Here is a 13,484-nt window from a genome sequence, read left to right as displayed (position 1 = left end):
TTAGCTGTTAGTATTTATTTATGTTCCTATCTGTAATCTGTGGATAAGGTAAGTACTGCCTGAAAAAAGGAGTGTAGGTAATGTTTCAGGGTATAATTATTACCTATGTGAGTTTGTGTATACCACCATAATCTTTTAATACCTGAACAGATTTAGATGGGTGTCTGGCGAAGTTGCCACGATGCTAAGTGTCTGGCAATGCATGACGTGATTTCTAATACTATTCCGAAAGAATATAGAAAAAATACTCTTGACGCAAGATTTTTTACACCTTTTTTGTCTGTTACTTCCCAAAGCAACCACAATCCAAACTACATAGTCGCTGACCGTTCTTTCCTGTGTTAAGGACAATATGCAGAGAAACCTTCACCTTTTATACAATAACGATGGTAGGGCTCTCGCGGGCTCTTAGTCCATAGACGAACATTACTGCGATCGGGTCAAGGTAAAAATATTTTTTAATAACTTCGAGAATTTGTTAACTACACGAAATCAATTAAATCGAGAGCAGGAAGCATAAGACACAAGAAAAAGTAAAGTTGCCTAACAAAATTTCAGTTTTCACTTCAAAGTTTGAAAATTTTCATATTTTAAAAGCACAGCAATCATGACCCTTGCCTCATTTTTCTTAGGTCAAGTTACACTAACATAATATGTCGAATAGGTTAATCGTCGCGTACATAGGAATACTAGCTCACTAGTAAGTAGGTACTTATTGTTATTACCTATATTTTAAATGCGAAAGTGTGTTTGTTCATTGGTTAATTGGTTGTTGGTTTGTTGATTTGTCATTCAATAACACCGCAACGGAGCGGATTTATCTGATTTTTTACATGGATAAAGATGACGCGGAGAATGACATAAGCTACTTTTTATTCCGGAAAATCCTTGAATTCCTACTTCAAAGAGAGGATTCTTGAAAATCTATATTCACGCGGGTAAAATTGCGGGCATCAGCTAGTACCGACACTATATTATATTTTGTTGTATTACGCTGATATAAGGTACTGACAGTAGGTACTTTCTAGTGTGCACGGCCCACATCAGCGTAAAGAAAAACAGCTTTTCGTGTTCACAATACACATTGCAGTGGCACGTTGCAGTGATTAAACTGTTTAATATTGTTTAAACAAACTGAAGCCACGCCGCGTGCATTACTACCCATGTAGAGGTAGACACAAGTTTAAATACGCGAGTGTTGATTGTTGGTTTAACTGTGTAGCATTTTAATGAGTGTAAACATTTACTAGTGCCGATTCAATTCCAGTACTTTGATTTTCACTTAAAATAATATGCAGCTGTAAAATATATAAAATAAGAATAACAAATACAAAATAAAACGAAGTACATTATTACAGGGTGTAATTTAGAACGCTAGCAAAAATAAAGACAGGTGATGATTACTGAAAGGATACTCCAAAAAAGGGAAATAGATTTACTAAAAACCTGTATTTTTAAAAGTTCGCAATGTGTTGCAAATAAAACCTGACTGACGCTAGAGGTCAAGGAACGTTGCGTAGATAGATACCGCAGGGTCAATGCCGTGTCATATGTGGGGCATAGCTTCTTGCATGCTTGTTTCGAGTTTGCATGCTTCGGGTCAAAGTTTTTCACAAAATACCAAAATTTCCACCAAAAGGCCAGAAATTCATTTGGGTTAGGAAATAAAGAGGACTTAGGTATAACTGAAGCAAGAACTGATCGAGCAAAGTTGGGGCAGTTCAGCTAGTACATACCGAAATAAATTTAAATTGCCATCCCTCGACGTTGTCTTCTTATCTTCTAAATTATTAAGAAAATTCATAAATTTTGGATGAAACAATGAAGATTTTCAATTTGTAATCTCTAAAAGAGAGCGGAAGACTCCTCAGGAATTGTAATAAAGGGGTTAGAAATTGCTTCCTATTTATTAAATTGTTATGACAAAGGGCACTCTTTGTTTTTGTTTATTAAATTCCTTTCATAAATTAATAAACAGGAACTGTGAAGAATTTCATTCTTATTTAATCCCGATTTTCGGCTTAAACTAAAATAAAAGAGATCGCACACAGCCGCTAAAGGCCGCTGTAAAATATGCATTTTTAGCACTGATAATATCTTTGATGAATAATTACGAGATGAGCTTACGGATGTTAAAAAGTGAAAAGTGTCTGCAAAGATATTCCCTCCACCAACGGGACTGTATTTATTTAGGCGATACTTTAACATTAATGTAAATAAGGTAAGTTTTACAACGCAATGCTCAAGCACTTTGGTACGTACCTTTTTTGGCTCTGCTGAAAACAAAATTCATTCAAGTGGCACTTTTTTGTCAGACTTTACATACGTGACAGCTTGCGTGACAGTATCTGGTCCATATCTGGTCACATACGTGATAGGAAAATGTTATGAGTGACGTCAACATCATTGGGTGTGCTTTGGGTGTGCTGTGAAAATGCGTAAATAGAGATCATGTCTACGTGTGCTCCAACCTCTACACCACCGACATCTATATTCCTTCAGTATGCTCAATGGAGCCCAATCTTGCTGTTGAAGTCACACGCATTTTCGTTATTGAAAAATGTGTCCCGCTCTTGCAGATCATTTCTTGCTATACGATAACCTTTAGATTTACTCCATGTAAAGCCAACATTTGTCGAGTCCCAAATGCTACAGAAAGTCGAATGTTGGACATGCGTTTATATGATTGCCATCCTATAGCAACCAGAGTAGATATACAGTCAGCATTACACATTGCTTTATAGATGAAAAAAAAACTGCGAGAAAGCTTTGTCGCACTGATTGTGATTGTAATTGGATTGCAGTAAGAAATTCTTTATTGGTTTGTGAGAAAATGCTAAACTAAAATAGAATCTTGCCCATTTAATTTATTTTAAATACTTACGATACCTAAAGCTGCCCACGCGTTGGCACGAGAAATACAATTCAATGAACTGTTATTGCTGTCCTGGCAAATTTTAAGCTCCCAGGGATTGTTTGTAATGCTTGCTTTATTATTCTGCTGAGTAAATGTTTCAAATGAACTGAATATTTCAGTAGTGATACTTTACGTACCTAAGTGTTTTTAGATCCGTTGATGTTTTAAATGCCACTGTTCACAGTGGCATTTTAAAAGTTCAAATCAGCTATAGATTTGTGGCAAACCTATGCGAATCTTTTATTAGATTTTTCACATTATTAAGACTTGAATTAGTGTTTCAGTAGGTGTAGTGACAGTCAGATTACCACCCAATGTCATATGTACATGTATAGATTGTGATGGTACGGTGTGATCGTCTATACTAGTGGTTAAGATTAGGCATTATGAAGAGATAAAATAAGAAATAAACTCAGCTGAATTATAGAAACACCTAGGTATTTAAGTCATGAGTTATTTACAAGTAATTAATTGGTACAGTACGTTGGGTGAACACGTAGACTTCTCGACCAGCTAACAGGTTTACACGGATTGAATTATAAAAAATTAATGTAAAATTTCAACTCCTCAAAATAGATATAATGAGTGGAGAGATTTGCTAATTTAGAACGTCCTGTTAGTGTGGAAAATCAGTTGATACGTGTATTTGCCTTATTTAGGCCATCGGTTTGAGACCAACCGGCATTCCTCAAGCACGGGGGGAGCCCTACACTGAAATCTCAGTCTTTTAGCATTGTTATCGGGGCACAGCACTTGGACTCTCCTATTTCGCTGCGAAGCGTTTTCAATTTGCCTAGGTACGGAAACCTAGGTTCCTTTCAATGAGCTCTGGGCTCGCCCCAAAACCATGGTATTTTTGTATATTTATATATTTGTTTGATTGATTGTCAATAAATTGGCCAATTTATTAGTTCGGAGAGTCCAGCTGTATAAAGACATGACGTGTTTGCTTTGTGCCGGAATCTCGCTGCTGGTACGTCACCAATCAACCATGTACCATATAATATCAAGCAAAGGAATTACAAAGTACAGCAAAACTAGTATTTTTATCTATTCAAAAACTCGGTGATTCACAAATTCAGCTGGCGTCGGTTTTAACAGATAATGTTACCTAAAATGCTGTTTGGGAAAGATCGGTACACAATAAAAAAAAAGGTACCTACCTGCCTCGCCATCTGCCCTCTGGAGGCAGCGTGTACTCCATTGTCTCGTTCAGGGTAAGTAGATGAAATTTAGCTATGACTCGAAAGTAAAAGGTCCCTTTGTCTTTAGCCTGAGATTCGAACCCAGCCAATATTATCTTTAGTAGTGGAGAGCATTCTTGGTAAATTAGGTACTAATCGTTTTGTGAAAATAAAAGTATAAGGAAAAACCATCGTGAGAATTTCACATCCTTAGAGTTCTCTCAAATGTTCTAGTTCATTCATAACCATATAAAAGATTGATCATGATGATGATAATGATGCTTCGTCCTAACTTTTGTGATCAACTTCCACTAAATGACGTTATTTTATTTACTCAATTTCAATACTAATTTCAATGTAAGATGGAAGAAATTTGTATTTCTTAGTTCCATAGTAAGTACTTTTATTTAGGTATGTATTAGAGAGAGAAAGTCAATATTGAAGGTTATCAAATTAAATATGCACACATGTGACTTAAGTTTGAGGTATATCAAAAAATCAAATGAACCATAACTAATAAATCTTTAACTTGAATCTCCTTCCAATATTCACTACTTCATATAGGTATAATTAAATATAGCAATAAAAGAGGAAAATAATATTCATATAATTTATTACTGGTGAATAGATTTTCTACTACTCACTCAGTTTAAAACCAAATAAAGAAGAGAAACTGAATTTATTATTTAGACTGGGAATTAAGTAACTTTATTACATTAATTAATTCCTGGCCGAATATTTGCTTCCTAAGCCATACTAATTATTGAAAGGGAAAAGCAAATATTCAAACAAAAAAACCCTTTCGGCTTTATATAATATTATGTACATCATTTTATCTAAAATACACACATGCCCACATAATCAATAGAGATATTATCTATAATTCTTACTTCTATAATAAAGTAAATTTTAAGGACACACATTATGCGTAAATTATAATATATTCATTATTTATTCTAGATATATTTGAATCCTAGTTCCACAAAGAGAAATGTCCCATTTCTATAATTTTGGATGCAAATCTAATAGTTATACACAATATTGTAACACCTCCTAATATCCAAATAATAATATCATCTCTAATTTAGTTTGTAAAATAATTCTTTACTCAAGATGTTTGGAACTGATTTTCAAATAATCTAGTTTAAAATTAAATGTAAATTAGTACATCGCCATATATCAGCTTCTGCTGGTCCGGATACACACTATTTTATTCTATTTATAATTTACTATTATTAAACTACACAATTTCAATATATTTCTACACTTAATATTCACTGTTAGGCTCTACTGCACGTTGAGCCAGACCTCAATCGAATGTTCCTCTCGGTCCCCCAGTGTAGACTTAAAACGTCCACACGGATATCTTTGTCCACGCCCATGATCTGAAATGCAAAAAAAAAACCAGCGAAATTTCGGTTTCTGATTGGTTCACTCTTGCGCACAGAATTTCTCTGGCTGATGGCTAATTGGCTGAAAATAAAATGTATTTCAAACTTCCCTTAATGGGCCGTACCTTTTACTTTCTCACGCCCTTGCCTTGCCTAGACCACTCTCATAACACGTGATTACAATTTTGTACACTTGTAGAGATTTCTAAGTTAAAATTTACGACTTTTATCTAATTTATGACCGACCCTAACGCAATTTAGCTTTAGAGCAATTTATTTTGCCCTTTTGTTTTTTATACTTCCTTTCCTACAATTACTCAGAATCTTAACTAATTTATTTCTTTTCGTGCGAGATTTTTGTTTTTAAGAGCAAGGCTTCAAATTTCCGACAGTCATAAAACCGTATGACGGATGGCAAGGCCATCTCACGCTCCCCCAAAATAGATTTTTAATACACGTAGCTCCTTTTGTCCCTGCAGCTGTGCTAGTCGTTTCAAAATCTATTTTTCCCCTTATCTGTATTAGAACGCTAGTATCAGACCTCCTACGCCTATCTATTATACCCTCGGGCATGACCATAGCTATTTAACTCAGGTATCTCTTTGTTTAGTGTACCCCAAACTACCTGTTTTTTCTATTTCTATCAATCCTCTAGTTTTACCTATCTTTCTAGTTATCTACATAGTACCTAAACAAATGAATGGCATTGTAGTTACCCTTAACTTTACCAGTATGAACGTCTATTAATGTATATACATTATTATATGGAACTGCCCCTATTATGTACGGTCCTTCATATAAGCGCATGAATTTTTTTGTCAACTTTTTATCCGCATCTGACTTCGTAAAAGTCTTAAGTTTCACTAAATCTCCGATTTCGAATTGTATTAACTTATGATTTTTGTTATAATGTAATTGCCTACTTTCGGCCGCCTTATCTATGTTTTGTCGTACCTGCTGTCGAATCTGTTCTAACGGTTCACCCTGTAAGTCTGCCCTCACCGATGAGTCAGTGTTGAAATCAGTCGATAGCAGAGTACGTTTTCCATATATAATCTCGTTTGGCGAATATCCCGTTGTAGTATGTATTACCTGATTGTAACAATCTTCTATATCCGATAATAGATCTACCCATGAACGATGCGATTTGTCGCAATACGTCCTGAATAATCTACCTAACTCTTTATTAACCCTCTCTGTTGAATTTGGCCGTGGATCTCTAACAGATGTGTGCGTTAATTCGATACCTAGTTGGTGAATACCTAACTCGAAAACCTTTGAAGTAAAATTCGCGCCTCTGTCTGAACATAATGTCTTAATTGTGACCTGCTTATGAAACTTTTTTACACAAGTTAAAGTAGCCTTCCCACTAGCCTGGCGTAGTGGGTATAGTCTGATTAACTTACTATAAGCATCTTGCATTACGAATATGTATTTAAAACCAAATCGTCCTGCCGGTAAAGGTCCAAAAATATCGCAAAAAACTCTCTCTCCTATTTCCTTCGCTATTACAGTTTTTATCGGCCCCGTGTGCGTTTCCAAAGCATGTTTTGACTTTTGACATGCCTCGCAAGCTCTTACAACACGACCTATTATACGAGACATATTTGGGAAATAATATTGACGTTTCATCAGAGCATAAACCTTGTATCGCCCGAAATGACCTACTTCTTCATGTATGCTAACTATCAAATCCCTTAGTATGTTCTCGGGAACATATAACCTTAAGATATCCCCTTTTATGTCTCTTCTATAAAGAATCCCTTCTTTAAGCACGTAGTACTTTGATTCAGAAGTGTCTGCTGTTTGCACGCGTCTAATTATCTCACTAGCAGTCTTGTCGCGACTTTGATAACTACCTATCTCTCTCCATCGCTCCCGCACTAATCGTCCTAATGATGTTTTAAATAGATTCATTTCAGGCCCCGTGACCTTGTTAGTTAATACATCGGTGGTCCCCTTTAAATGTCGAGACAATACGTCTGCTACAATGTTTAGTTTACCTTTCACATGTTCGACTGTGTAATTAAATCGCCCTATATAATGTACCCAACGTATCATCCTAGCGCTCAATAATTTGCACGTCTGTAAGAATATCAGGCTTTTATGATCAGTCCTAATGACTAAATTCGCTCCTCTCAAATATGTTTCAAACTTTGACAAACTGAAAATGATGGCCCATAGTTCTTGTTCAGTAACTGTCCATTTGCGTTCTGTTTCTGTCAATGCTTTACTACAGAACCCTAATATTTGTTCTTCACCAGCTTCATTCAATTGATAGACATAACCCGAAACCCCCAAATTACTGCTATCGGTTTGTAAATAATAAGTTCCCTTAGGATTTGGGTGTACAAGAAGTATCGTGTCTATAAACAATTTCTTGACCCTTTCAAAACAATCATTAATTTCCTCTGTCCATGACCATTTCGTATTTTGTTTTAATAGGTCGCACAGTGGTTTAACCTCTTCGCTATATTTTGAGATAAATCTTCTGAAATAATTTATTAATCCCAGAAATCCTCGTAACTGTTTTATAGTCCGAGGTATAGGGAAGTCTAATATGGCTTTAACCCGTTCAGGATCCATACGTACCCCGTTAGTATTTACTATGTGTCCTAACAACTTTACCTCTACACATAAGAACCGACACTTCTCTAATCTTCCAGTTAAACCTGCGGTTTCTAATTTATCTAACACTCGATCTAAATGTTCTAAGTGTAACTTCATGTCCCCCGTAGTGAATATGACTATGTCGTCTAAATAGTTTACGCAAAACTCTCGTACTCCTACTAGGATATAATCCATTGCTCTCGAGAACCCTGCTACAGAAGTCTTTAAACCTTGAGGTAAAACATTATAAGTATACGTCTTCCCCATGAACGAGAACCCAGTATACTTCCTAGAATCTTTATGCAAAGGTATTTGAAAATAGGCATTATTCAAATCAATTAAACTGATATAATTTACTCCATGAAAGGATTGTAAAATCTCAGATGTGAGTGGAGGCGCGCCCGCGTCACCTACCATTTTCTTATTCAACTCTCGTGCGTCCAATAAGAGTCTTATTGACCCATCTCGTTTCTTAGTGAAAGTGAGAGGACTACAGTAAGGGGTCGCTTCCTGTCTGATCACGCCTAGTTTTTCTAACTCTTCTAATTCGGTTTTTACCTGTTCTCTATACGCCAAAGGTACCGGATAACTGTGTTTTACAAAAGGTGTTTCGTCTAATAGCTCAATAACGTGTTCGTACTTGTTTGTCAAACCTAAACCTTCCGTAAATACCTTACAGTGTTTGTTTAACACAGGTAGTAATAATTCCTTTTGTTCATTACTTAAGTTCGCGTCATCTAATTTTAATCCCTTAAATTTCTCATTATCTAAATTCATGTCTGATACACTTTGTTCCACTGGCCTAGAGTTTTGATTTAATATTAAATTAATCGTGGCTGCGTTCGTCTCTCCCCCTAACCTTTCGATTTTGCAGTCCGAATTCAGCCTAACACAAGACCTAACGCCCATATGTTCAATAGTCAAAGTGTGTTCACCATTACAGTTCACTATTCCTTTTACCCGCTCTAACCAATCGTATCCTAGAATCAATGACCTAGGAAGACGTCGCATAACTAGTACAGGTGCTTCAACTAAAGTACTACCTAACTGAAACTCTATTAGCACTAACCGATTTGTGCTTTCACTTCGCGATCCAAACGCGCCTTGTATTTGAATTGCTGGAATAGCGATCTCTGGCAATGTCCCATGTTCTCTTAGAATAGAGTCGTACAATTCCCTAGTTATTCCACTAATCTGACTTCCCGTATCTATGAGTGCACTCATACTTCTTCCATACAATCTAACACATACTTCAGGTAACCTAGGTAAAGAATAATCAACACTCACATCGGTTTGTTCATCTAATTCATGATACATTGTGTACACATTCAAACCTCTCTTCATACAAGTTTCACAAGACACGCCTAACTCATTACACTCTGCCACATTTTCAAATTGGTTTTCCAATAAGATTCCTATACTCCTAATTTCAAATTGACTACTATACTCGTTATAATCAACGCCGTCTCTTAATAACCGTTTAAGTCCCTTATCTCCGGTCCCCAAACTCTGTCCTGGCTTCCATCCACTATTAATTAAGATCCTATAGACTACACCTATTTCTTCGTGATCTGAGGTCTTTCTGACGCCCGTGCCACACAAGACTAACTGATTTGACCTCGTTTGTGTTGGGCATTCTAGTTTTTTGATGATCCCTCCCCCACATTCTTAGACACAGTAAGATCCTCGCCCTCTTTCACGAACGTGATAGCCGGCCTAATTTGTTTAGATTCGGATACCGTAGGCCTGTTAAAGTTAACCCTAGAACCTAATCGACCACGATAGCCGCGTCCCCTCGTCGAATTTCCCCTAGCTCTCCAACTTCTTGTTGACATTGTTGCTACAATAGGTCGTCTCGATGATGACTCATTGTATCGTCTACCTCTGTAATTATTACTAACAGTACCTCTCGTAATTTGCCTAGGTTTTTCAACAATATTTTGCTCTATGTTTCGAAGAAATTTCGCTCCGTTCATGATGTTAACTTCTTCTGTTCTAGTAAACCATAATCGCTGTATATCTATAGCATAATGTCGCATAATAGAATTGACCAAATCTCTCTCACTAAACGCAATAGTTAATGACTGCATTGATTCTGCTTGCTCAGCAAAATGTTCGGACATCGACATTCCCGAATCGCTTGAATATACCGCATTAATCAATTTATATCTTATAGATTCCTGAATTTGTTCGGTCCAATAATTTCGTCTAAAATCAATCTCGAAGTCAGCGAACGTAGTCCAGCCCTTCGAATACAAGTCCATAACCTTCCGAGCATGCCCCGAGATGCAACCTAACGCTATATCTATTTCGCGATCTAATCCATTTACCGCCCTTATATATTTCTTTAATCGTTTTAGAAAAACGATGGGGTTAGTGAATGGTTTTCCGTCGAAATTTGGTTTAGTTACTGACGGCTGTACAACATATAAATTCCGGGTCTCAGATAATGTACTTGTGCTCGCGGTTTCAAGATTTGACCCCTGCCTATCAGATTTTTCATTTTCATTAATCCCGTTCGACTCGTGTGAAGAAACGCTCGCGATTTCATTTGAACCGGTATTTGAATTTAACTGATGTAATTTTGCTTCGAATTCGGTGATTTTTTTCAAAATCAACTCTAATGTAGCATTCCCTAAGGTCGTTGTTTGCTCGCTCGATTCTACGGTACTAACATCGCTTTGCCCCGCACCTACTTGCTTTGTTCTACGTCCCTTCCTACCTGAAGACATCTTTTTTTTTTTCAATTTGACCCTATTTCTTTTACCTACCCAAGTGCCAACTTAAATTTTATTTGAATAACTTTCATAAGTCGCGAAGCCGTATTTTTAATACTAATATATTACTGATACTAATTGCAATCACATGTTTGGGTCTGCTTCGATTATATGTATTCTCAGAGTTTGAAAAAAATTAAGTCTGAGAAATAAGCAAGGAATAATAGCTCGATCTCTGTAGTATCTTCTGAAAACCTGTAAATTTTACATTTATAAGACATACAGCTTATTTCTGCTCTCCTGCTCCCCCTATACATAAATAAATGTAAATGTACAACATATAAATATAAAACAACATGCAGTGTGTCCTTAAAACTTATAATTTATAAATAGCAATGTAAGTTTATAAATTTTTCTCTCTCAAATACCCAATCACAATTTCTACGTTGTGTTATTTTTATGTTAATGTAAATCTAGTCATATCGTTATTTCGAATACGTACATAGATCCCTGGTCACTCGGCATCAAATTTCTGTGATGGTACGGTGTGATCGTCTATACTAGTGGTTAAGATTAGGCATTATGAAGAGATAAAATAAGAAATAAACTCAGCTGAATTATAGAAACACCTAGGTATTTAAGTCATGAGTTATTTACAAGTAATTAATTGGTACAGTACGTTGGGTGAACACGTAGACTTCTCGACCAGCTAACAGGTTTACACGGATTGAATTATAAAAAATTAATGTAAAATTTCAACTCCTCAAAATAGATATAATGAGTGGAGAGATTTGCTAATTTAGAACGTCCTGTTAGTGTGGAAAATCAGTTGATACGTGTATTTGCCTTATTTAGGCCATCGGTTTGAGACCAACCGGCATTCCTCAAGCACGGGGGGAGCCCTACACTGAAATCTCAGTCTTTTAGCATTGTTATCGGGGCACAGCACTTGGACTCTCCTATTTCGCTGCGAAGCGTTTTCAATTTGCCTAGGTACGGAAACCTAGGTTCCTTTCAATGAGCTCTGGGCTCGCCCCAAAACCATGGTATTTTTGTATATTTATATATTTGTTTGATTGATTGTCAATAAATTGGCCAATTTATTAGTTCGGAGAGTCCAGCTGTATAAAGACATGACGTGTTTGCTTTGTGCCGGAATCTCGCTGCTGGTACGTCACCAATCAACCATGTACCATATAATATCAAGCAAAGGAATTACAAAGTACAGCAAAACTAGTATTTTTATCTATTCAAAAACTCGGTGATTCACAAATTCAGCTGGCGTCGGTTTTAACAGATAATGTTACCTAAAATGCTGTTTGGGAAAGATCGGTACACAATAAAAAAAAAGGTACCTACCTGCCTCGCCATCTGCCCTCTGGAGGCAGCGTGTACTCCATTGTCTCGTTCAGGGTAAGTAGATGAAATTTAGCTATGACTCGAAAGTAAAAGGTCCCTTTGTCTTTAGCCTGAGATTCGAACCCAGCCAATATTATCTTTAGTAGTGGAGAGCATTCTTGGTAAATTAGGTACTAATCGTTTTGTGAAAATAAAAGTATAAGGAAAAACCATCGTGAGAATTTCACATCCTTAGAGTTCTCTCAAATGTTCTAGTTCATTCATAACCATATAAAAGATTGATCATGATGATGATAATGATGCTTCGTCCTAACTTTTGTGATCAACTTCCACTAAATGACGTTATTTTATTTACTCAATTTCAATACTAATTTCAATGTAAGATGGAAGAAATTTGTATTTCTTAGTTCCATAGTAAGTACTTTTATTTAGGTATGTATTAGAGAGAGAAAGTCAATATTGAAGGTTATCAAATTAAATATGCACACATGTGACTTAAGTTTGAGGTATATCAAAAAATCAAATGAACCATAACTAATAAATCTTTAACTTGAATCTCCTTCCAATATTCACTACTTCATATAGGTATAATTAAATATAGCAATAAAAGAGGAAAATAATATTCATATAATTTATTACTGGTGAATAGATTTTCTACTACTCACTCAGTTTAAAACCAAATAAAGAAGAGAAACTGAATTTATTATTTAGACTGGGAATTAAGTAACTTTATTACATTAATTAATTCCTGGCCGAATATTTGCTTCCTAAGCCATACTAATTATTGAAAGGGAAAAGCAAATATTCAAACAAAAAAACCCTTTCGGCTTTATATAATATTATGTACATCATTTTATCTAAAATACACACATGCCCACATAATCAATAGAGATATTATCTATAATTCTTACTTCTATAATAAAGTAAATTTTAAGGACACACATTATGCGTAAATTATAATATATTCATTATTTATTCTAGATATATTTGAATCCTAGTTCCACAAAGAGAAATGTCCCATTTCTATAATTTTGGATGCAAATCTAATAGTTATACACAATATTGTAACACCTCCTAATATCCAAATAATAATATCATCTCTAATTTAGTTTGTAAAATAATTCTTTACTCAAGATGTTTGGAACTGATTTTCAAATAATCTAGTTTAAAATTAAATGTAAATTAGTACATCACCATATATCAGCTTCTGCTGGTCCGGATACACACTATTTTATTCTATTTATAATTTACTATTATTAAACTACACAATTTCAATATATTTCTACACTTAATATTCACTGTTAGG

This window comes from Maniola jurtina, chromosome 10 (genome assembly GCF_905333055.1).
Source record: "Maniola jurtina chromosome 10, ilManJurt1.1, whole genome shotgun sequence".
Taxonomy (NCBI): Eukaryota; Metazoa; Arthropoda; class Insecta; order Lepidoptera; family Nymphalidae; genus Maniola; species Maniola jurtina.
This window is presented reverse-complemented; position numbering follows the sequence as displayed.